The sequence below is a fragment of the Podarcis pityusensis genome, assembly GCF_964106645.2.
Source record: "Podarcis pityusensis genome assembly, chromosome: 8".
Taxonomy (NCBI): domain Eukaryota; kingdom Metazoa; phylum Chordata; class Lepidosauria; order Squamata; family Lacertidae; genus Podarcis; species Podarcis pityusensis.
In genome coordinates this window covers 45492733-45519378 of record NC_138033.1, presented here as the reverse complement: position 1 = coordinate 45519378, position 26646 = coordinate 45492733, and the positions used below count along the sequence as shown (strand labels likewise).

The 26646-nt window shown below is 41.9% G+C and overlaps 1 long non-coding RNA gene across 2 annotated transcripts in view; it reads left to right on the top strand.

Annotated features, from left to right (window-relative positions):
• The window catches only part of LOC308484006, a 41990-nt gene extending 15564 nt beyond the window's left edge, over window positions 1–26426 (top strand). For both annotated transcript variants that reach the window (XR_013989863.1, XR_013989864.1), the window contains 3 exons: window positions 3559–3628; window positions 24034–24216; window positions 24885–26426. This is a non-coding gene — a long non-coding RNA (uncharacterized lncRNA). The remainder of the gene's footprint in view (window positions 1–3558; window positions 3629–24033; window positions 24217–24884) is intronic.
• The last annotated feature ends 220 nt before the right edge of the window (window positions 26427–26646 follow it).

Below are 26646 nucleotides of genomic sequence, written 5' to 3'. Positions count from 1 at the left end.
GGAGAAAATGAGGCCAGTGTATGCAAGGATGTTGAGAGTGGGGGCTTATGAATATATACCCCTTTCCTAGTTTGACCCCCTCTCCCCATCTTCTGAAGGACTGAAAAGGGTTAGTGGTATCCTTACATACGTTTATGTTACCAAATGCCACCAGAGGAGAGATGGTGAGAGGATGGAGACTTGATAGCAGCTCCACTTCTTTGGAACTGCCTTCCTGGAGAATCCCAGTTCCAATCCCTAAATTGGAAAATTTCTGGAAACTCTGCCATATGTTCTTGTTTAGAAAGACCCTTTGAAATATTCTGGACATTTTAGAATTTGCATGAATGCAGCCATTTATATGTTCTGTCCCACGAGGCGTTAGAATAATCAGGATTCTTTTGGATACTTAGGGGGTAGTCAGTTTAAGATTCTGTTTAAGGCTTATTCTACATTTGCTTTCTGGTTTTGACATCCTGGTGCAATTCCATTAAGCCTTGGAGTTTGTTTATTAAGAATGCAACAGTAAAGCTGGGAAAAAACACACAAAACTTTCCAAGTCTCTCAGTGCAAAGAGCCTCAAGAGAACCAAACACATAGTCCCAGAATCCTACATGGAGACAAAGCGAATTTCACATAAAAACATGCTATTCAAAAATGTTGATTGCAAGCTCAGTGTAATTAGTGTGGCTTGAGTATCCATTGCTAATTGTTCTCAGCCATCCTGAAGTCTGGGCATTCATGAACAGCCACCGCATTCAGTTTTAATTACTGAGTGAGTTGTTATCATAAACATCCCTCGGTGATTACTAAACCCCAGCAACGGAAGCCTGTTTTAAGAAGATTTAGGCACACACACACACACACACACACACACACACACACATTATTGAACATTCTGGGTTAAATGCCATTTAAAAATCCAGAGTAGGCCTCTTGCTGAAAGCTGCTCATTAGGAAATATATCATCCTGTCTATAGGAGAAATAACTTTGCAATTTTCCTCCCACACGTGTTAAGAGTCTATCCTGAGCAGCGCAAAATATTGTCATGCAAGGGAAAACCATAGCATTACTTTTAAGAAAAAAACAAAAACAAAAAACCCTACCTAGGCTTTGATTTTTAATCTGGCTGTTTGTGAATGTGTAGGCTGGCCTAGCACGGGGGTTGCAGAGACATTTAAATTTCATGAGGAAGAAACTGAAAGCCATTTGGCTGGAGGGGCATTATCCTGCCTGAATTGAGTATACATGAATATCTCATTTCAGGCAAAGCAAGGCCTGGGATTTTATTTGTTAGTAAGACAGGGCTAGGGCTTCTGACAACACAGGGGATGGCAGCTTGCCATTTTTAAAAATACATGAAATGGTGCCTTTGTTCTGTGGTATGCAGTACTAAAATAGAGACAACAGTCAAATCCCTAACCCATCACCCACCTCAGTTGCCATATAAATATAGCATGAATTCTGGTTAGTTGGATGTTGTTATCTGAGACTGCAATCTGTTTGAACTCCGAACAGGGTTGTAAGTCCAATGGACCTGATCGATGAGTGACAGGCATGTCCCTTAAAAAAACAGCCATGTGAAGTGGAGATAGTGGAACTAAGAAATGAATCGAGGTGATCCAGGGAAGGCTGTCATGTTTCCATGCCAGACTGCATCTTTCGCAAGTCAGATCAGGGACTCCCCAAGCTTCTGAGTCGCTAGGGATATCGAGAATGCTGACAGAAACAGGGGTGTAAATTACCAATCTTCACTTACCCCATATTTGGAATGGAAAATCGATCTATTGAATGCAATTAATATTTGTGGTACTTGTTTTTTTTTAGTCTGCAAATGATTCATAATCACGACTCCCCCTCCATTTGGATTGTGCTTTCTTTGCATTGGAACGAATGGTGTGAAACAATTGTGTAATTAATTGTGTAAATTATGCAGACAGTGAAGCAAATAATGCAGGTTTTTTGCTAGAAGCTGAACTGCAATGTTGCAAAAACAGGACTGCACGGGACGAAAACAGGACTGAATGAAGATCAATGCCTTCTTACATGCCTGCAGGTTGCACTGTGGCCTTGGCTGTCCAACGAAGTGAAGGATAAATGGGAAGGGGATTGATAGAGGAATACAAAATTTTACACGGCATGGAGAGAGTGTATAAAGAGAAGTTCCCCTACTTAATGAAGGGTCCTGCAATGAAGCTGAAAGGTGGGAGATAAAGGACAGGAAACAATGAACCACATAGAAAAGTATGGAATTTGCTACCAGAAGATGTAGTGATGCCCATCAGTCAGATGACTTTTCAAAGGGTCTAGACAATTTCATGGAGAACAAGGCTATCAGTGGTTCCTAGTTATAAAGGCTGCATGCTTTGTTCAGGATCAGGGGAAGCATGGTTCTAAATACAAGTTGCTGGGGAACATATATGGGAGAATGCTCATGGGCAGCTAGTGGGCCTTCCATCTGGTTGGCTTCTGTGGAAACTATTAGTGCTCAATTAATTAGGCCTTTCATTTGAACCAACAAGGCTCTTCATAAGTTCTTCCTCAGACTTTGGTAGTGGCTTGCACTGGCGAAGAAAAAAATGCATAAGAAAGCAAAAACTTTCAACATGCTGAAGTTTCTTTCAATAGCAATGAGATGTGTTATTTTTTTTCCTTGAGCAGAGCAGCCAGCTTGGTTTCTGTGGAACAGCTCTGTTAGTCTCCACCGAGTAGAATTGTGATTGACAGAATTAAAAGAGAAAAGGCTGTTTCATATTTTCCCTACAGGCGCATATAAAACATGCTAAAACCTCCCTCAGCTGGCACCACACCAAACATTAATCTCAATTTACTGTGAGTTTAGCTCCCGTCTCATCCGTGGCATCTGTGCCAGGCATGGCTGGGAATTGGAGTAACACCTGATTTGCCATGTTCAGAACTGTCCTGGACTTGGAAGGGATTAAATTGTGCCACTGAAGCGCATCATAGCATGACAAACAAAATGTGTATGGATAAATATAGTGAATTAAACTGGAATCTCAGTCACCATGCCTGCCCATTGCTGGTAGAATCCTCATGTCCCCTTTTCACCATCCTCTTCATCCTTAATTCAATGCCCTCCTGCTGTTTATATTGGCCAAAGCAGACTGTCTCTATGAAAGAGACCAATACTTTAACAGCTATGAAACAGAGACAGCTCACCAATCCCATGGCAGTTGCCATCTTGCCTTGCCGAAAGCCCAACCTTCGTAATGTATGTTTTAAAAACTGCTGATTTTATTTATCATTTGGGGAAAAAATAGGCTTGTTTGTTTATTTTACTAGTAAAGTTAATTTACATTTTGCATAAACTGCTTAGAAGTGGTGTAAAAAGCCTGTTAAATAAAGAGAAATCCTGACATCAGTTTTGTCTCCTCTTTAACACTCAGGGTCTGAACCTTTCAAACTTTGGGCGAAAAGGGTGAGATGTTTCAAAAGTAGTAGTAATCTCTACTTTTGAGATGTTAGTTATTATGCGGATCCAGTTTAGAAATGCTCAAGATCATCTTGCCAAAGCCAAGCCAGTAAGACTTGAAATGCAGCCTCTTTTTCTAATGCAGATGCCTCTTTTGTCTGAGCAAGCCTTCCTCTGATGCATGAATGAGCCACCTGAACTTTCACCTCCTCCAGGTAATGTATTGCTTTTCAAACTCAATCACATTTGATTACCCTTCAAGGGTTTGGCTTCTGGCTCTGCCTGCTCTTCCGCAAGACCTGGAGCCACACAGCGAAACGGGATGCTCTCTTTCTCTCTTTTTTTTTTTTTGAATGGCATCTGCTTTTATAGCTGAGTTGTAATCATAAATGAATATCAGCCAAGCAGTCTTTTCTTATCTATATTTATTGCTGAATTGGTTGGTAAATAATAGGCTTTTGCCTTAGTTCATTGCTTTTTGAAATGAAGTCTCTTTAGTAAAGATTGTTAAGTAATTGCTGCTGCAGCTATTCAAAGTGTGTTGGGGGGAATAAAAGGAAAATGAAATTTCCAATAGCTAGAATTCATATATTAGTGCAAGTGTAAATATGCTGTAAATTGAGGTTTGTTTGAACTTTTTCACATAATATTGGGGGGAGGAGAAGATGGATGTATTTACACAAGTAATATTGATATTGTGATTATTAATGGGTTATTTAAACAGGGCAACTGTGCTCCAAGAATAGCATACACAAGCTATAAGCTCAAATAAATTTCCCTCCAAAACTTCACATTGGTGTTATCTTTTGCAAATTTTGATGTCAAGTATTGTCTAGTTAGAAAACATTCAAGCAAGCAGAGACTGACTATTCTATGTGTAATTTATATCTAACTTTGATGTCTTATATTCCATAAGCAGCCTACAGAACTACTTGTTTGTAGCCAGGATAGAAATATTTCAAGTAAATAGATCAACATCTATCAGATAATGGAAGTACTTATAACTTTATGCCAGTGAGACCATGCTCACAAGTACACAACTGATAATACGCAGTTCAACTAAAGGGGGAATATCAACAGCTCCCAAATTATTCTCTGGTTCAGATTTCTATCCAAACTGGAGAAAAATTCTCCTCCAATCTGTGCTCTTTGCCATCTCTTTAAGCCATGTTTTCTTCAGGGACTATTTGCTGCCTTGTGGTGCTGGAGAGGAAAGAGGAGAACTTCTGCCCTTCCCTTCAACCACACCTAGGACAACTAGGGGCAGCACTCAGGCAGTTGTGACAAGCCATAGTGATGGGAAGGACTGATGAGTAGAGAGAAATTAGAATCAAACCTGAAGCCAACTTGAAAAAGTTGGGTTTAAACTTAGCTACTGAGCTGCTTTTAGAATATTCCTGAAATGTGTCTGTTGTGGTGGTGGAATAGTCTCTTGCCTAAGTGTTGGTTATTTTCACATACAAGACACCGGTGGGACAATTCAAGAAATGTCATTGTTTAATACTATGGGAATTATGCAAATATTTACTTTGAAAGCTATGAAACTCTGGTGCCATTGCTAATGAAGGACAGTTTTCCAGCCACTCCTAGTCAAATAGAGCCAAGTGGAGAATTTATTGAAAACATTTCCAACTTTGCTTATCTTAAGCAATGAGAACAGAAAGGGACTCCACATTCTTTTGCACAAAGAGAAATCAGAGATGCTTGGTAAAGAATGTCATATAAACACAGCACTTAAGGTCCATTTCCCCGTGATGTCCTCTGTATATTTTTTTATCCACCCCACAGTTTCTATTCAGTGTCTATTCTGTGTCTATTCTGTTGCACTAATTTCCACTATCTTGCAGCCAGTTGCAAATGGCATGAAAATCCCCGTTTTTTCCATTCAAATCTTAAATTGTGAAATTTCCAGTTGGGTTTAGATGTGGAATGTTTGAAGTAAGGAGCAAACTTGTTTCCTCCTGTTCTGAAGGGTAGGGCTTGAACCAATGACTTCCTTGTTACAAGAAAGGAGATTCTAACAAAACATCAGGAAGAACTTTCTGACAGTAAGTGCCGTTTGACAGTGGAATGGACTCCCTTGGGAGGTTGTAGACTCTTCTTCATTGGAGGTTTCTAAGGAGAGGTTGAATGGCCTGTCATGGATGCTTTAGCTAAGATTCCTGTGTTGTCTAGGTGATCCTTGGGGTCCCTTCCAACTCTATGATTCATTAATTCTAACAGGTGCCCACAGTGAAAGCAAACAGGGTTTACCCCTTCTTTAACAGCCAACAACCTGCCCTAGAATCTTAGGGTGAAGGGTGGGTAATAATAACAATTGTAACAACAATTACAATCATTGTAATAATAATGACAACAACAATAACAATAACAATCACCATCTATTTGGTAATAACATTCACAAAGAAAAATCTAGAGGTGAAATTTAGGAAGCAAATTAATTTTGCAGATCTAGCTTAAGCATTATTTCTAGAACTCAGTTTAGACTATCCCCCCCCCCTTCCTACTCTTCTCCGTAAGTTCTTTCCACCAGTTCCTCCCCTGTTCTTTTTCTTCACAGTCACTGCATATCGATATTCCAATCCAAGCTTCTCACAGTAGGATCCAATTGACATTGTTATTTACAGCAGATTTCCACTTGTAAACACACAGAATTTAATTGTCTTTCATGTTTTGGAGGCTGCTTTCATAGTAGCCCTGTTAAATCTCACAGCACAATTTCTCTGATGACACAAATGTGAGTACAATTTGCTCTAAATTTTGGAGATGATGGGGAGCTTCTTCTATAATTTGAACTCCCAGGAGATATTGATGTTATCCAAGTTTCTCTATATGGGGTCAAGGGGAGGGAGATCCTTTGTATCACCTCCATATTGATTCATTAAGATTTTTTTTTAAAAGCTACAGTTGCTGTGTGGTTTTTTAAAAAAGAGTATCGGCTGAAGTGGTGATTTGGCTTTCCGTTCAGCCATAAAAGGGGAAATCTGTCAGGATAGTTTGGATGTAAAATATCTGTTTTCTGTGTTCATGAGACAGATGGGAAATGTGATCCCCAGCACTAACCTTGCAGGTGGTACTAAGTAGCCAGCTGCCACCTCCACTGCCTCTGCTCTTTTGGCTTGGACATTATTTTCTCAGTTCAAGGAAGGACAAACTTGGCTTGTGATTACTAAAGCGACCATAGACCAATTGTATTTCACAAGGCCCAGTCTAGACAAATAGCTCATCATGTTGGTAAAATGTTTCTGGACAATATCAGTTTGGACTGAAAGCAGGGAATCATGATCAGACGTTCTCTCTTTCTCTCTTTTTAAAATCCTACAGATGGAGAACCAAAAAGGTCTAGGTTACTTTTACCTTCTAGATTCTAATATTTAGGAATATTCAAACATGCAATCTCCTCTGCAGTCTGAAGCAACACAAGGTTAACAGCAGAGGTGAATGGCCACACCGACTCGGCCCCGGACACACTGACCAGATACTTGGAAGCTGTGGCTGGATGGTTTCATGGGAGCCGATTGAAACTAAATCCTTCGAAGACAGAGGTCCTCCGGCTGGGTTGGGATGATATGGGGATGAGGGACCAACTCCCTTCTCTTGTGGGAGCCCAATTAGTGCCATTGCCTTCCGTTAAGAGTTTGGGTGTAATCCTTGACACCTCCCTTTCCATGGAGGCGCAGGTTACAGCAACAGCCAAGGCAATATTTTTCCACCTTCAACGCATCAAGCAGCTGGCCCCTTACCTTTCCCGCCCTGATCTGGCCACAGTGATCCATGCGACGGTCACCTCCAGGCTTGACTACTGTAATTCGCTCTACGCGGGGCTACCCTTGAAGCTGTCCCAGAAACTCCAGTGGGTGCAGAATGCTGCAGCGAGGCTCCTCACGGGGTCTCTGCCATGGGAGCATATTCACCCAGTGCTTTTTCCAGCTGCACTTGCTCCCGGTGGAGTACAGGGTTAGATTCAAGGTGCTGGTTTTGACCTTTAAAGTCCTTCACGGCCTAGGACCCTCGTACCTACGGGACCGCCTCTCCCAGTATGCCCCACGGAGGACCTTAAGGTCCATAAATAGCAACACCCTAGAGGTCCCGTAGAAGCGCAGCTGGAAGGGCAACATTATGCAGACCCCATATACTATATGCACTTGATCTGAGCATATGTCCCAAACGTACTGAATGGAACTTTCTTCTATGCACAGGATTGTATTGTAAGATCGGTTTCAAAAATGCACTCCGTCACGCTTAATTCACTGAGTGGATTTTTTTAATTTATGGCATTTATATCACACCCTTCTCTCCCCAGGGTAAAGGTGGCATATATGGCTTTCCCACTCTCCCTATTATCCTCAGAACAACCCTGTGAGGTCGGATAGGTTGAGAGTTAATGATTGGTCCAAGATTGGTCAGTGAACTTCATGACTAAATAGGGATTTGAACCTTGATTTCACAAGCCTTAGTCTGGCACACTAACCACTTTGCAACACTGGCATGATAAGCCTCACATCCCAATCTTCTCTTTTCAGATACATGTGTAGAATATATTATTTCAGAACATGGTGAGCTTTTGGGTGATGTGTTACTTTTCAGAGTAGTAGAAATGGGTGCTTCAAGTATATGTTTGCATAGGTGGTGGGAGCACCATAATGCACACAAAAGCATAGACTTTCACATGGTAAATGAGCATCCAGTGCAGTCATGGATATGTGTTCCTGTCCTTTAAGTAAAATCAATGCTGTAAAATGCTACTTCTGCCTAGCATTTGTGTGTTTCCTTTAGATAGTGCTGTGAAGTCTATTGACCACATCTGAGCAGGAATATGTGTTTTCCTCATAATTCTCTGTTCTGTAACCATTGATCCAAAATGCATGCCATAATAATGGGTTTTTAGAATCTGTTTCCATGGAAATCTTTGTAATGCTAGCAACACTGGTAAATGAGCTCACCGTGGTAACTAGATTCTGCACAGTGTACAATGGGGGTGGGGGGCCTGTGGCCCTCCATAAACTGCTGGACCTCAGTACCCAGCAGCCCCAGCAACTTTACCCTGTGGCCAGAGGTTATGAGAGTTATAGTCCCACAACATCTGGAGAGCCACAAGCTCCTTATTACTGATGCATAAAGACAGGAAAATTATTGTTGAATGTTTTGCACGTGGAAGCAGCTTCATGGGAGAATTCAAATAAACTGAGGAGGAGAAAGAAATACAATTAACAGCATTGGCAGGGTATTTTTGTTTCAGAAAATGTATTAAAATATACAAATATGCACCTTTTTAATGCAATTGTTTCCTCAGCTAATGTCTCTTTCCTGAATTAGTCAAGAATTACCTGCTTAAAGTAAAAAGCAACATTTCCAGTTGCGTGTCGAGGGCCCCAAGCCACCCCTCAAATAACTCACAACACACACATAATTTTTGTTTAAGGTTTTTCGCATAATTTTGGCCACAACTTTATTGAAATACATAAATGTGAGTGGTTGCTTAGGCATTGGTTAAGACTATCTGTCCCCCCACCTGGGGACAGAACTGACTTCTGGGCACCACCAGAAGCCAGTAAGGGAAAAACAATATTGGGGAGAAATGGAGCTGAGTCACAGACCCTCACCTCTCCCCGCATGCTCCCCAGGGCTTGCCAGCCCTAGCCCCATTCCAGGGATTCGGATGAAAAGATGGCAAGCCCCTGGATTCCTTTAACGGAATTTCCCTTTCCACAGCAACCATGGAGGGGCAGGGCCAGCCAATCCTAACCCCTCCTCCAACCAATTGATAACCAATGCCTAACCGCAACCTTACAAGTTGTGACGATTTGCTATGCAGTAGGCAAAAACCAAATGGCCAAGCCAATCAGCCAGATGAACAAAATTCCTACCAGGCCCCTGCCCCAATGGCAGACGACCCCATGACAGGCATAGCAAGGTCAACACAAACCCATAAAATTAGGGCGGGTGTTCCGTAGCTCGCCGCGAAAGAGAACGCTCAGGCTGCGAGCACAGGATTTAAAACATCCGATCCCTCCCACCAAATTGCAACATAGAATTTACCCCAGCAACCCAGCCATCCAATAGGAATCCTGCCTGGCAACAGAGGGGTGGCCTGGTAAACCCCACTGCAACACGTGCTCTCCATGAGGAGAACACGCATTATGCCCACACCACTGCCACCCCAATGGAGAGAGCTGGAAATGTTGGTTGTGTGTATGTCTGTGTTTGCTGTATGTTCATGAGAGAAAGAGAGAGAGAAAGATTTTGTAACTGCATATAAATTGGCCCCTGCTGGCATATGACCATTGGAAGGGTAGTTGACCATCAGTGCAGACCTTGGGCTGGAAAGAGTATATAATTTCTATATGTGACAGTGCAATACTGGAAGTAATTATCTACAAACATACACACCTCAGCACAACCACTGTTACTTATGCACTCTGCATCCATCTGCAATTAACAGTGATTTTTTTTAAAATAAAAAAACTTCCTCAGTAAACAACTGGAATGAGCCTTAAAGTACCCAATCTACTCTGCACTGCAGTGTAGCTCTTCATCACACTCCCATTATTTTCCTCCTACTTGTGCTTTACTGCTCTCTTACCACCTCCGTTTTATAACCCCACTTTAATGAGTCATTATTAAACTTTTCCCAGCCTAAACCCAACTTTAAAAAAATGACTCCTTGCAGGCAGACAGTCTATATAGCATCCCCTGGTGAGTGACTTGCAGGCTCTGGAGTTCATAATTATGGGAATGACAAAGAAAACATATAAACACTTTTTATAGGAATCCTCTAGTGGCTGTGGTCTGGCATGTAAAACGTCAGCAGACTTTATACCTTAAGGGATTATTTGCAGGGGTGGGAAGTTGTTGTTTCTCTAACTTTTTATTCTGCTTAAAAAATGAAAAACAAAAACAAAACCTCACTGTGTTAAGCTTGAAAATGTGGATCATATTGATGTGGGGGACTTTTGCAAATTGTATGTGACTTACCCCCACCTCATCTGCTCCTGAAGATTCCAGCCAGGAGAAAGGACATTAAAACATGAATGTGTGCATAAAATATCCACTTAAATCAAAGCAGCATAACAAGTATTCATCACCACATTTTGCTGATGCACAAGTTAGTGTTATCTGTAGTATTACAAAGCAGTGAATTCTTTGCTAAAGAATCTTATACGAACTTGGACGTGCTGGATAAGCGATTCAAGAGCTGAACTGTTAGATGATCTAAAACAAAGCTCTTTGCAAGGGTTTTTTTTTTGCAGGTTAATTAAGATAAGCATGATAAGATTTGCAGCCTAGAAGTGTATTAATTGAGAGCTTAAAATTTTGTGTGTGAGAGACAGAGACGGGGGGGGGGGGTGGAGGGAGAGAGAGAGAGAGAAGGGGAAAAGAAAACCCTATCCAAGTTTTTGGGATTTGCTTTTAGCAAATTCATGGAAATAAAATTGTATTTTAAAAAGTGCAAAAGAACTTTGTCTCCAGATTAGTATACATATTACTTTGCTTTTTAAAAAATTAATAATAAATAAATCATGCAACATAGGGACGCAGGAAGCTGCCTTATTGTGAGTCAGATCATTGGTCCATCTAGCTCAATATTGACTGGAAGTGGCTATCCAGAAATTGAGCCAGCATTCTCTCCAAGCCCTACCTGGAGATGCCATGGATTGAACCTTGGGGTTTCTGCATGCAAAGTAGATGAGACTATTTATCCAGCTACCAGTGGCTCTCTAATGTCATGTCCTGTGCATCCACGTCCCAGCATTGCTTCAAATAGAATTCAAATTTGGAAGAATTATGGGTCCCCCTCTCTGGAAGGAACCCTCACCATCCCCTTTTACACCATCCTAGTCTGAGGATGTAGCTGTCCCATGCTCCTCAGATTCTGGGGGAGAACTTACCTATAGCTTCTTCTGCTCCACAGCCATGCAGGAGCATATGATTGCAGGAGAAAGGCCCTTTAAAAATGATAGTGAGTCCCGGGGAGGTGGAGTAACTGGAAGGTCAAGCTCTACCTGAGGCACCAAACATTTCTTTTTTGCTTGTTTTTAAATAGAATTTTTAAAATTGATTTTCAATATATTATAAACATATATTTCTACAGCTCAGCTAACAGGATGCTTTGGAGCTGTCTATGGTCCTGATCGCTGCTCATCAGAATCTGCTATGACTGAGCCAGTAGGGAACCCATTTGTCTTGCCAGAACTTAACATGACATACGTGGACTAACCTGGCTGGACCTGAGTTTCCCCTACTCAATTGACCTCTTCCGTTGCATAACCCAAGCCCCAATAAAACAAGAAATGGTCTAAGTCAGAAGTCTGTCACATCACTTGCTACTGAGAAGTTTTGAACACAGAACTTTCTTTATGCTATACCATAAAGACACTCCCAGAGAATAATGAGTAGTTTGACCCTTAGTGGGGGAGCGAGTGTGAGAGAGATGGCACTACCAACATTACAAAATACAGTTTCCGTAAAGAATAGATTTGGCATGCCAGTTTCCCAAGAGACATTTTAAAAAAGAACATCATTTGATTTAAGAATGTGTGCATCTATTTAGAACCTAAGCTAACATGACATAACCGTTTAATCCCCCCCCCCCCCGGCCAGTTTAGTCCATCCTACATTCCCAAAGAAGAATTTTAAGCAAGAAGAGGCAATTTGAAAGAGTAACTTAAATCAAATGGTTTTCTTCTTCTACAACAGTGATTGTGTTGTTACTGCAATGCTTTTCTGAAATGAGAGAAAATAGGACTATTTGAGCCCCCTTCAAAATGAGAGGTTTACAAAGAGTGAGACACCTAATTAATGCTCCACTTTGTAAAAGTTTGCATTGTTCACTGTCAGCTCTCAATAATTTATTTAAAGTAAAAGGCTAATCTAATTGGCAGTAATGAGCCAGTAAAACTTATATTGGATTACTGGCAACAGAAGCCCACAAGAGCTCCCTGGGCAGTTTAAATCAGTAATATTCTAGTCACAAAACTTCATTGTTTCAGCTCAGATCACTGGCACTGCCTCTGAGCTTGCCTAGGGTAGTAAGCCTGATTGATTCCATTGCCTTCATGTCACTTCTGATGGCTATTTGCCTCTGCAGCACTTTTAACTAGCAAGACACCGGTGCTGAAATATTTACCAATTGCTTCTTCGACTGGAACATCCACCAGTAGCCCTCTCTGCAGAAATAGTTTTAGGAACTACATTAAAAACAATGGAAAAGAACGAATTGCATAAATTCCAGAACACCAGACAACACATGAACCACTATACATAATTATTATTTACTAATGCGCATAGTGCTTCCTACCCAAATAGGCCTCTAAATGGTTTGGAAGTATAAAGTCACAGCAGCAGCAAAATATGAACTTCTATAGCTAAAATACACAATTGTATAAGAAAACATTTATGTATGAATATCTATAGGCAAAATGTGCAATGAAACAATAGAGTTATTAAAACAGGAGACTTGGGTGGCGAGATAAAGATCTCACACAAGTGCTTGATGAACCTTCTGGTTTTGCAGTCCCAGCAACAGACATAGCAAAACAGAAGCCTGGTGAGCTGTGTCTCCTCCCCCTCCATCCAGCTGTACCAAATGTTTTAAATGAGCTCATATTAAGGCCATTCATGTTAGTGCCGGACTGCAGATTTTTTTTCCACGCTTGTAGATGCGAGTGCCCTGAGTGCTCACTGGAAGGACAGATCGTGAAGCTGAGGCTCCAATACTTTGGCCACCTCATGAGAAGAGAAGACTCCCTGGAAAAGACCCTGATGTTGGGAAAGATGGAGGGCACAAGGAGAAGGGGACGACAGAGGATGAGATGGTTGGATAGTGTCTTCGAAGCTACAAACATGAGTCTGACCAAACTGCAGGAGGCAGTGGAAGACAGAAGTGCCTGGCGTGCTCTGGTCCATGGGGTCACGAAGAGTCGGACACGACTAAACAACTAAAGAACAACAGATGTGATGATGAAAATTCTCCCCCAATATCGTCTTTCCGGGAGGGGTGGATTTGAAAAGATGGTAAAGGATTGTTTTGACTTCTTAAAAAGAAAGGAGGAGGCTGCAGTCCTGACCCACTAAACTGGGGGTAAGCAGTGGTGGAGCTTCATGCTCTGGCACCAGGGGCAGAGAGCAGGTGGGGGTGGGGCGCACTGCCCAAAGGGGTGTGGCATGCGTTCTGGGGGCAGGGTGCCCAGCATGGGGGGGGCAGCTGCGATGGAACCCCACAGGATTGCGCTGCCGGTGGCGGTGCACTGCCCCCACCCCCTCTTCCTCAGCCAGTGGGGATAAGCCCCATAGAATTAAGATCTATTTATCCACAGACATGGCTAGGATTAGAGTCTAAGCTGTGGCTCCAAAGTCATCCTGTGATTTCACTACTGGTTGGAGGTTGTGGAGCTGCATATATGAGTGGGTTGCTGCTGCTGTGATATGCCTTAAAACTAACATAACATGAAACACAAGCCAACAACTACTCCTACTTTCATTTAAAAAGGGTTTGCATAAATCCCAGGGACTGGCCTTACTGAACCATATAGATGGGGCATTATCACTGGATGGCACCCATGGTTTCTAAGGCTGCATCGCTGCAGTAGTTTGCATTAGCCAACCCTCACAGTTATTTGTTAGCACAGGGGCTATAGGAAAGGGGTGGTGCAAGCAGTGCCTTTTCTTGTCTTTGCACAGTAAGGGCAAAGCAAAATGGCAAGAGTGCTTAAATGTATTTGCATTCTATATATAGCCTACAATCTATATCTCCTGTGCTCTCATCACATTGGGGTGTCATTGTTGCTTATGAGGTTGTGCTCATGGATGGTGTATACAAAGTCAATCTTTGTGTCCAGATAAATAATGCGGTAGAGAGTTCATAAGGCTCTATAGTTTCAAACTGATGATGGGGCACTGAATTTTGAACCAAATTGGGGGGGGGGGCGTTTCTGAATGTAGAAACTACAGCAGGTCATGGAGGAAAAGGAGCCAAGAGCCTTCTCCCAGTCAGGCTAGCTCTGTGTGCTCTGTGTCGTTTTCATGTGGAAGAACATTTAATTATGCAGTCCCACAACCTGGAATGGTATAGTCCCAAGGATATTTGTATTATGCAACTGAGCATAATATAGATTGGCTGTTGACGACACAAAAACCAGAAGTACTAAGTCATATAAACCATAAATCCAGTACTTTAAATTTTATCTTTAAAATTACATTGCATCCTAAACTCCTAATGTTAGTATATTAGCAGAGAGATTTCCATTATACCTTTTTTTTGTACTATTTTAACTGCTGTAGAATTCTACAGCAGCTGTACACAAAGAATCGTCTCCTATGAGCTGAAATGTGCTCTGGGTTCATTTCTCTTACCTCTGACAAGAACTTGCTAAGTTGCCTTTGGCAAGGCACTATTTCTCAGCTTCTGACTTCCACCTGTAGTATAGGATAGTAATAATGGCCTACATCATAGAGTTGCTGAAAGGCAGTCCTGCCCACTATCAGCCAGGCAAGATGGCTCATCAAGGACTCTGTAAACTTTGTATGTCTGCATGCACATTTGCACTGTTCCTGTGTAAAACTCATATGCTAATAGCAGACACGTTAACGAAACGTGGATAGTTATGTTGCCAAAATGATATCATCTACACACAAATGAAAGATAATCACAGACTTGGGGGATTTGACAAAGTACAAACATTCTTTGCTGGTGGGGAAGGGGTGGACCAAAACTGAGCCCAGTGAGAACTGAACATGCACATTTGGCAAAGAACGGTTTTGGAGTGGTGGTGGTAAACTAGGGAGGAATGGAATGGAGTATCCTGAAATAAGGCATGGCTGGCTGGTTGGCTGGCTGGCAGACACATGGAAACAAAGCACTCTGTACTGCAGCATCTTTTCCTCAGTGCCACCTATATCCCTTAAGTTGCAAGTATTTTTTAATCAGCAGTTCAACTTGTCATATGAATAACACTCCTGTGAGTCTCCCTAAGTGTAGAAAGCCAGTGTGGCATAGTGGTTAGTGTGTCGGACTAGGACTTGGGAGACCTGGGTTCAAATCCTCAGCCATGAAGCTCATTGAATTACCTGGGGCCAGTTAGTGACTCAACCTACCCTACCTCAAAGCGTTGTTGTGGGGTCAAACGATGAGGGGTAAACACATGTAAGCCGCCTTGAACTCCTTAGAGAAATACAACAAATAGATTCATAATGAATAAATAGGTTGTATTGACTTTGGCCTTGACTTCTGTCTGTAGAACTTGAAAAAACTGGTAGATATTTTTTGCACAGAATAGTGTCTAAAAGACTACATGGCTCTGATTTAAAGGGGGAAGAAATAAAAGCTTTTAAAGGCTTTTAAAATTGTGTGTGTGTGTGTGTGTCAAAGGATTGCAATAGACAGTAAAATAATGCAGCAAATAGAGATTTTTGACCCCATAGGAGTTTTGAAATAGGCTTGTTTGAGGAACATTTTAATCTGAGTAATTTTGAGCTTTGGTTCAAGACTTGTACTTTCTTGTAATCAGAGTTTTCTTTTTCAGTCGGAAGTGGTTCTATGCTATGAAAAGTATCAACCTAAAAAGATGTACGAATAAAAAAAAATCATTGTCACAATAATGAGACTTATTATGAATTCTAATTTTTCATTTGTTCTATTTTCAGGATAGCGTTTCCCTCTGTCTCTGGACAGCTAACCTTGTTCCTAGCAGTAACCTTTATCTGATAAGCTAAGAATGACACATGTACTCTGTAAACACAGCAGACAAAATACCAAACCCACCATTATTCGGATAGATCTGTGTTTATCCTGGGGAGAATAGAAGCTTGACGTGATTGACACTTTTTAAAAATTACAGTGGCAACTTTCTCTTCCAGGCATTCTCATTGATAAGTACCACCTCCTCTTTCCTGGAAACTTATTGGGGGGAAATGAAAGGGAATTGGAGGAAGGGTTGGCCTGGTCCAACAAGCTGCTAAGGAAAAACAGCAGTTCAATTGGTTCCCCTGTGTATCTTCTCAAGCTTGATCCCAGTCCCAGAGCTCATGAATCAGCAACAGTAGCCCTTGGCATTGCGGCTTGAGTACTCCTCTATTCCACAACAACTCTGCTGTGTTTAAGTTAACTAAGGTGAGAATTTTAAAAAAAGATATCAGTCATGAAGACCAAGAATCACAGAAGTGTAGAGTTGCAAGGGACCCCAAGGGTCATCAGATTTTCTAAAGCAGTTAGAGCTGCTGCAGATGATGTGGACTACAACTCCCATCAGCTCTGATGATTGACCATGCTGTCTGGGCTTAGGAATGTGGGTGGTGGATTCAATTTACTTCACTTGTAAAGGTTAACATATCTAATTTTCACTTCCTGAAACAATGCACAGACATCCTTCAAAATTTGCACTTTGCCAAATTTTGCAATTCAGTTGGCCAGCCAAGCAGTGCTTAAAAAGAAAAAAGTATATACTAGGGTATAAAATGCACATATTGGTGAAAATAACATAATAAAATGCATTATATTGTAGGAAAGTACTTTGCAAAAATGTGTATGTTACTGGGAATTGCATATAAAAATGTTGACAGAAGAAATTCACATAAAATGCTGCTAAATTGTCAAGAGGACTGGTTTGTTTGTTTGTTTGTTTGTTAAAGCTAACTGGTGTGAAAAGATAGGTAACTGAATATTGGAAAAATGTGGAACTCAGACAAACTGAAATTGAGAAATTCACCCAACCCTGGCTGGACTTTATGGGAGTTCAGCAACATGTGGAGGGTACTTCATTAACTACCATATTCTAAAGGATGATTGAAACATGCAAAAATAGCATTTCCCTCAGACTTTCCCCAGACTCTACCTAGGCAGGGGGGTGGGCTGGGGAATAACATATCTGAGGCCAAACCCATGATTGAGGACAAATGAAGGTTTCTCTCCTTACCCATAGCGTGAGTCAGTTTGATTTAAAGAGTTGTGAGGAGTAAAAGAGCTTGTTTTACATACTCTTCTAAACTTTAATTGCAAATGCGTTTATTTCTGCAATTGATTTTGCAGTCTTCTGTACAACTGTTTATGGGAGTGCGACTAACCTTACAATAATATATTAAATTATTTCTAGTTTCTCACTTGATTGCCTATAAAAAAAAGAAAAGAAAAATGAATTAGCCAATAATGTTTTGCAAGCACATTTCTTAATAGATTATAATTACCCTATTTGTTCACTTGGATGTATTGAAACAAACTTGTGGAAATGGAAATTTAAGGCTAGCTAAAGTGGATGGATGTACTCCTGGTCCATTTCTTCAGCATTTTCCTGGGTTGGTAAGAGGGGAGATGTTAGGGCTGTGAGGAAGGCACAGGTCAGGGGGAAGATTGAGACTCAAAGTACAACCAACTTTTTCATTTAAAAAAGTCAGAACACAACAGAGTCCAAATAGACTAAACCTCGCAGGCAGGTGTAAGCTACAGTGAGAAGGAGGGACCCCCCCTCTGGGCCTGTCTGGTCCATTGCTCAGCAATGTGCAATGCTCTTCGTGTTCTCAGTGTGAGGGGAGGAGAGCTCGCTCTAGAGCAGCCTTTCTCAACCTGTGGGTCCCCAGATGTTGTTGGACTACAACTCCCATCACCCCTAGCTAGCAAGGCCAGAGCTCAGGGATGAAGGGAGTTGTAGTCCAACAACATCTGGGGACCCACAGGTTGAGAAAGGCTGCTGTAGAGTGACCAGCCCATTCCTGTGAAACTGAAACAGTCCCTGGCTCCTCTCTGTCCTCTCTTTCAGAGTCTGTGCTCACAATGAGACCCTCAGCAACCCCACTGTCCTTGAATGGCTTTCTTCTTCTGACTCCCCATGCTCACTCATGCTTCCTGCTTCTACCACTTCCCAGCTTGTTCCCTCCTCCTACTGGTCTCCAGGATCCTACTACCACTCTCCTGGGTCTAAGTCTTCTTCCTCTGAGTCGTGCCTGGAGGGTGCTTGGGCAGGCGGCACACACCACTCTTCCTCACCCAGCCAGTCCCTGAAAGGAGAAGGTTGGAATGGATCACCATAGGCCAAACTTTCCTAACCTGGTGTTTTGGACTATAACCCCTATCATACCTGATCATTGGCCATGCTGGCTGGTGGCGATGGGTCCAAAAATCTGAAAGTTTGTTCTTAGCTTACAGCATATGGTTTGTCTGGAGGAGATGATGGGTTGAGCCGAACCATGACATAACCCTGGTTGGTGCAGCAGCTGAAGGACTGTGGGAGGAACTCAGCATCCTCTCTGGGAACTCACATAGTCATGCTAAACCACAGTTTGGGCAAACTGAGTCTCACCGTCTCTGACTGTGTAGCCCATGAAGGGTTGCCTCTGCAATCCTACTCCTAATCCAGAACACATTTGTCATCTTAAATTCTGTCTCCTGTTATCATGTCATGACTGTTGTCATGGGGCCCGTGACAGGTTTTCCCTTAATGTGGCCTTCAACAGATTAAAGGTTGCTCACCCTTGGTTTATAAGAAAGAGTCACACTCATTCAGATTAAAGAACTAAGTAGAAGTATACAGAGCTATGCAAAATAATAAAAATAAAAATAAAATAAACAAACTCTTGAATGGAATAATTAAATGTTCTCTGGGAAGGTCTAACTGATATTCTAAGAGCAACTCATCACTTCTCACTTTAATGGACTAAACTGCAGGTATAATTTATAAAAAATTTAATGGATCTAATGGAAGCTATTTCATTATTTCAACGAGCTCCTAAAATATTGTTGATGAGTAGATGTCATGTTGCTACATAAAGCTGGCGTTCAAAAAGCAACATACTGCTTTGCAGGAAAGGATAGATTTATTTCACATTGTTTTATGTGTTTTATAGCAGTTTCCAGGAGAAAATAAACTTGGTATCAATTTGGGCTTTTTTTTTATAACAGACTGACCCCAGTCATTTTTACAGTGCACCAATAAAGTGAGGCTGCATTAGGCAGAGAGCCACTGACCCACACATGTTTCAGTTCCTGGCTAAAGTATCGACTCGGCGGTCTTCCAAAGCATAAATGTAGGTGCCAGTTGCAGCAGTGAGGTGCCAAATCAACCAACGAACTCATGCCCTAAATTGCATGAGAATCTGAGTACCTTAAAGGGAGAGCAGGGCCCCTTTGTCATACAAGGTGGCCATTTACACATCGTCAAGAGAGAGGGCAATAATTTGCCTAAAATTTGCATATTCTCATATACAGATGTAAGCTTAGAAATTGTGGCTACAATTTTGTTAGAAATATAAAACATCTTGTCATACTGGAGAAGACTGTGGCCCCCTGACCTTTGTGCCTGCTAAGTTTGCTGTCCAGTTGCTAGCTGTTGGTGGGAAAATTCAAAGCAACTGCTCTCCTTTCTGAGAGTTGCTTATCTTTAAATTGGACTTGGAGCAGACAATACTTCAAATAGAGGGCTCTGTCAAATAGATCTTTGTCCTCTGAGACCCCATCAAATAAAACACTGTTCTTTGTAACATGGGAGTCACAGCCACCCAATTTCTGCATGTTCAATCTTATGTATTCCGGTCAATAGCCAGTGTGTGTAGTGGTTAGAGAAGATGTAGGGAACCTTTGACCCTACAGGTGTTCCTGAGCTACAACTCCCAACACCCCATGCCCATTGGCCAATGGCCATGCATGCTGGGGCTGATGGGAGACATAGTTCAACAACGTATGGTGGACCAACAGTTCCCAACTCCTAGGTGTGAGGGTCAGACTAGGATCTGGGACACCAGGGTTCAAATCCCCCCTCAGCCATGAAGCTAACTGGGTGACTTTGGGCTACTCTGTCTCTCAGTCTAACCTGCCTCACAGAGTTGTTGCGATAATTTTAGAAGAACAAGCGAGGTCCCTGCAGTCTGGAGGTGGGCAAATGTTGTGCCCATTTTCAAAAAGGTGGTGGTGGGGACAGAAGACCCAGGTAACAACTGACCAGTCAGCTTGACGTCAATGCCAGGAAATGTCCCAGAACAGATAATTAAATGGTTGATCTGTGAGCAGTTAGAAAGACATGCTTTGCCTAGATGACCTTCAGGATTCCATCCAACTCTACATTTCTATGAGTCTATTGTATATACAGCTATCATACTCCACCCCCTTGCTAATGAATCACTGACAGATGGCAATCCAACCTCCATTTAAAAGCCACCAGTGAAGAAGTCTCTACTACCTTCCGAGACAGCTTATTCCACCATAGAGCAGATCTTACCATCTAAAAGTTCTTCCTAATGTTTAGTCAGAATCTCCTTTCTTGTCATTTGAATTCATTGGTTCAGGTCCTACACTCTTGGAGCAGGAAAAAAACAAGCTTGATCCATCTTCCATATGATAGCCCTTCAGATCTTTGAAGGGGGCTAGCATATCACCTCTCAGTCTTCTCTACTCCAGGCTAAACATATCCAACTCCCTCGACTGTTGCTCATAAAGCATGGTTTCCAAACCCTTGATCATCTTGGTTTGCCCTCCTCTGCACATGTTCCAGTGTGTCAATATCCTTCTTAAACTGTAATGCTCAGAACTGGACACATTGCTCCAAGTGTGGTCTGACCAAGGCACTCTAGAGTGGTGGTATTACTTCCCCTGACCTGTACACTATACTTCTGTTGATACAACCAAGAATAGCATTACCGTTTTCTTCCTGCTGCATTATGCTGTTGACTCATGTTAAGTTTGTGGTCTACTAAGACTCCTAGATCCTTTTCACATGTACTACTGTCAAGCCAGGTGCTTCTTTCACATATCATTTTAACCCTGACAGAACATCACCAGAGTCCTATTGTTTCAGTATTTTATTGCTGATGCAGTCTTCAAATCTCCAGCTTTTTTTTCTTTGTCTCTGTCCCCAACCACTGCACTCACATTCTAAGCACACTCCTGAATGTCATATATGCCTCTTTGATTAAGGTGTACAGCTGGCCAAGTCTATCAAATAGAGGATTATGGCGTATGTGAAGTCTCAATTGTAATAGAATCATAAACTACAGAGGAAACCCTTAACATAGCCTCATATACGGCTTATAAATTTTGCAGCACCCTATCAAAAGGAGAACAAGAAGGAAAAGCAGGCTAGGCACACACACACACACACACACACACACACACAGCTGGTGCTCTGCTTTCTATGCGTATTGGAAGCCCAAAACCTCTCTCCTGAAAAGTTATGAACAGAAGAGGGTATTTATTTCCATATGTGATTGACTTCCAATCTGGCAAATACATACCAGGTGCACATGGAGGAATGCAATAAAAAAGGCAACTATATAAACTTAGGCACCATCTGCGCTATGCATTTAAAGCAGTATGATTGTACAGGCATGGCTTCCTCCCAAAGAAGCCTGGGAATTGTAGTTAAAGGTGCTGAAAGTTGTTGGGAGACCCCTATTGTCCTAACAAAGCTACAATTCCCACTCTGGGAATTGCAAATTGTGTAAAGCCAGGAATGAGGAACCTTTGGCCCCCTCAGAAGCAGCTAGACTCCAATTCCCATCAGTCCCAGCCAGCATGGCCAATGATCAGGAATGGTGGGAGTTGTAATTCAGCAACATCTGAAGACTCACAGGTTCCCATCCCTGTAAACTTTGATGTAAACCTTTCCAATTTGTAACATATTAATTGGTTGATTAAAACACATGGCAGCCATCTAGTGCATATAGGAGAAAGTAGAGCTGGTGCTGTACATGGTGCCACCTAAGTTGAGTAGACTATGCCACCTCCCCCTGCTCTCCACGACTGTCTCCTCCTCCCTGATACTTCTGCTTTCCCTCTTCATCCTCCTCTTCTACCACTGCTTCTTTTATTCCCTGCCCCTGTCACGGTTTTTTTTTTTTTTTTTTAAAGTAACTTGCTGCCACCACAGGGAAGTGAGGATGGCACTTGGGATTCTCTTGGTGACCAAACCCATAATAGATCACACCCTTTCCTCAGAGTGAAGGAGAAAAGAGGAGCAGCAAGAAGAAGAGTAGGGGGTGAATGATAGAAGTAATGATAAGGTGGGTGGGTTGTCCAGCGGAACTCAAGAAAGGGCTGCTGGTTGTGTAGGGAGGGACCTCAGCTCAGTTGTTGACAATAAAACCTGAGTGTATTAGGTCCGAAAGGAACCTTGGGCACAGGGCAAGACTCCAGTTGCAAACCCTGGAGAGAGGCACTGTAGGCAATAGGGTGCTAGAATTACCAATGGTCTCACCCAGCACAAGGCAGCTTCCTTTATTAATTGATTTACAAAAGTAAGGGTGGAGAACCTCATGCCTGAGGGCCAAATGCAACCCCCAAGCTTCTCTTTCTGGACCTTGGGACTCTCCTTGCACACCCTCTCACCAGCCACACCCCGCATTGGCCCTGATTCACACACTTCTTTGCTGCTTTTGTTTGGCTGGGATGTGCCATTGAACTATGATAATGCCTCTTGCTTGCCTAGACAGAGCACAGAGAGGGGTGTGTGAGTGTGTCTAGAACCTACCCTACTGTGCAATGGCAAAACATACATTGGTTGCTCCAGCCACTGTTACCGCTGGATGAACACACTGCTGGCATATGTGGCCCTCAGGTGGTTGTACAGAAGGGAATGTGACCCTGGGACACCAGCACTATAAAGCAAACTGCAAATGATCGATTCTGGATTGTGTTTTCTGCACTAATCACAATGGCCAAGGGGCAGGGCAAGAGATGAGCAAGATTAAAATGCAATGTAGAGCACCTTGTTAACCATAACAGGAAGGGAAAGAAACCTTGAGTTTGCTCTGTGGCTTTAATGAATGCACTGATGCGTCATGTTCCATCGCATTAGTAGACTTTGACAAAAGACACAGATGCACACAAAAAGGAAGTTTGTAACCTTCAAGGTTGTGCCAAAGAATTAACAGAAAGAGAAGACAATGGAGGGAAAGTCAGTAAACGATTCACTACGGAGACCATTTAAAGCACAACACTTATGAATACATGGAAAGCTACCAAGGTGCAAGACCTTGAACATGATACCCCATAAAATTAATTAAAAATAAAATAGGTCCTCCTAACTTTCTCCTTTCCAAAGGGAAAAAAAAAGACGACGACAGAGAGTTGTGCCCGAGAAGTTTGCCATTAAATCAAATATCCTGAGGTAATCCTGAAAGCATAGCATTAAACTGAACTCAAGTTATTTGATATTGGAAACCTGGAGAGGAGCCAAAATGGAGGCTTAAACTCTATTTTCCTTGGCTTTAGAATACGCACAGGCAGCACTGGAATTATTTCGTAGGCATGAGCTGCTGTCTTCAAGAGAACGCTGAGCCCATGTGAATCATTTAGCCATCTGCAATATTTATTGTTTGCACTGACACTTGGATGCTAGTAAAAAAAATTTTTTTAGCACTGTTAAAAATAAAGAGGTAGTTCTAGTAACTTGATATGCATAGTTTTTGCACTTATGTTCTCAAATAGGCATAGTTTACTACAGAGCAAGGGTGTGGCTCAATGGTAAAGCATCTACTTTGCATACAGAAGGTCCCAGGTTCAGTTCCCAGTGACATCTCCTGGTAGGGCTGGGAACATCCCAGTCTGAAACCCTGGGAAGCTGCTGCTGGTCAATCTAGACAACACTGAGCTATAGGGACCAATTGGCTAACTTGGTATAAGACAGATTCCTATGTTCCACAGGTGGCTGGTGTCCACTGAGGCTGGTAAGACAGAAGATAATGAAGTCAACAGGAAGTGAATCCAGAGTGATTGATAGGCAGAACCAAACAATTCTGTTTCTTTCTCTCCATACACCTGCCTAATTACAACTTTGAGACTTAAGGAGGAGGGATCTGAAAGCCGGTGTCACCACCTGGACTGGATGTAAGTAACAAGGCATGGGCTGGCGGTTGGCTGAGGGAAGACTGATGTTGGTGGGGAAGCACCCCACTTGCCCTAATGGATCAGCCATCACTGCTATCATAGCTGTCAACTTTTCCCTTTTCTTGCGAGGAATCCTATTCGGAATAAGGGAATTTCCCTTTAAAAATGGGAAACGTTGACAGCTATGACTGCTATGTTCCTACATACTTTAGCTGTAATCTTGGCAGCTGTTGTTTTTCTCTTTTGTACTCTCTACACACCCACCATTTCAGAAGGAAAGGTAATGACCTAACACATCCAATGTTAAAAATGGAATTAGCAACCACAATGTGTGTTTTGGTTGCTTATTTTTAGTGGGGTAGAATATTCCCTTTTTATTCTTGGTGGATAAATACCCTTATTATTGTGTTTTATTCTGTGTTGTGGATTTTCTATGTTAATGATCTGGAAGTTGCTTTGAGATTTTTGTAAAAAGCAATAGGCAAATATAACAAATAATATTAAAAATAATAATTGGTTTCAATATATTGTATTGACATTTGAACCTAGAGAGGCAAAAATAAAATTTGAATGTAAATAAGTTACAATGAGGAAACATCTAATTTTCTTGCAATATTGAACACATCATCCTGGGAATTATTTAAGTATTCCTTTTCATTTTCTTCCAGGCATTCTATGTGGAAGGATGCAAAACATGTGGATGGATGTGCCTACGAGAGGGCTGGCATGGAAGATTATGTGTGGAAAATGTCTGTGGGCGAAAAGTGGGGGTTCAGAAAAGAAGCAGGACCTTGAGTATGTTACAATAATAAATAAATCCCCAAATGAGAGGTAGGAGTACATCTTATGCAACAGTGAAGCAAAATAAAAGGAAAGGTTTTCAAATCAAAGCCAGAAGATTGTTTGCTCTGAAAGTTCACACGGCCCTAAAGATCATCATCAACTTGTAAAACAACATGCCCTGCTAAACTTTATTTTGCAGCTTATCTGAAAAACAGCATGATTCACACTGCGAAGTGCACCATGAACAAATTTTCTTTCCTTAGAGAGCTCCGTGCATCATTCGTACCCCTGCAGTTTTTTCTATTCTCACCTCCAGATGACTTTTCTTTCCACTCTGCTTCCAATAGCATTTATCTCTTTCTCTCTCCCCTCTATTTTTTATTTTTATTTTATAAAATGTCATAAAGTACATGTGTCAAACCATCCAGCTTTAAGAAATCCTTCAATTAAAATGCACAGAAGCACAGCAATGAGAAGCTGGTCAAAATGGAATGGAGGGCTGAAGTGAGAAGCAGCAGTTGAGAAAAATGTATGGTTGGTGATACAGTGAATGGGCTTAATTGAAATGCTACATGTTGCTAATGAGACAAATCTAATCCTGAAAGTATTTTCTTCCATTAAACATCACTTGAAAATAATTAGGAAGCTCTAATCAATGAGATGGCCAAGCACAGTGTCTGGAAAGTAAATTGCTTTTATGCTGCTGGAGTTATATGCCAGTTAAAAGTGGGTAGACAGCAGAGGAGGGGTCTAATTTGGTGCCAGATTCAGGTTTTGGGGAACACTTGGGCAAGATGATATCAGTGAGTGGGTCTTCCTTGTTGTCTGTTGACTTGCCTGCTTTCTCTCAGCACAGTCTACCTGGTCAACGAGAGAAGCAAAGGCAAACAAAGGCACAGCCAGTTGGAAGTGATTGCATTTTTAATGTTTTTGATTATTTCTCTTTTGTGAGTTTTCAAAAACTGCTTCTCAATTGATTAGTGCTTCTGTTTCTGATTGTAATGGCTTAAGTTGTGATCATGGGCCAGTTCAGTTCCCACCCTCATCGAGCCTTTCATTCCTCCTGGCTTGTATATCTCCCTCCCTTACATGCATAAAGGATTGTCTTGTATCAGGGAAAATGCAGGAACTTGCAGTTTCAATTAAATATGGACACAAAAATGTGTTCATGTTAGGGGGGAAGCATTGAAAAATGCACAAAAATGTGTACTTTAGAGGAAGAGTATGTCCAAAAAGTATTCAAAATGTATATACTACAGAAGAAGAAAGTAAACCTTGTTTTGATACTATCTATGCCTAGGAGGAAAATGCCCACAATCACACAAAACAACACACATCTTGAAAGTTGCCAGTATTACACCCCTGCTTCCCATGTTGGAACCTAGTAGCATGGAATATGCGTAATCTTTAGAGTCCTAGCCAAAGTTTTAATGAAATCATTGCTAGGACTGGAAACCACTCTTTGGACGGCTGAAGAGGAACCTCAGGCTGAGGTATTTGTGATAAATATGGCCCTCCAGACCTCTCTGTGTGGCTCTTGGGATTCTCCCCACACTACGTCCCTCTACAGCCCTCTTTTATTGCTTTTCCCTGGCTGGAACATGTCCTTAAACTATGAAATACCTCTTGCAGCTGAAGTGATGTGCC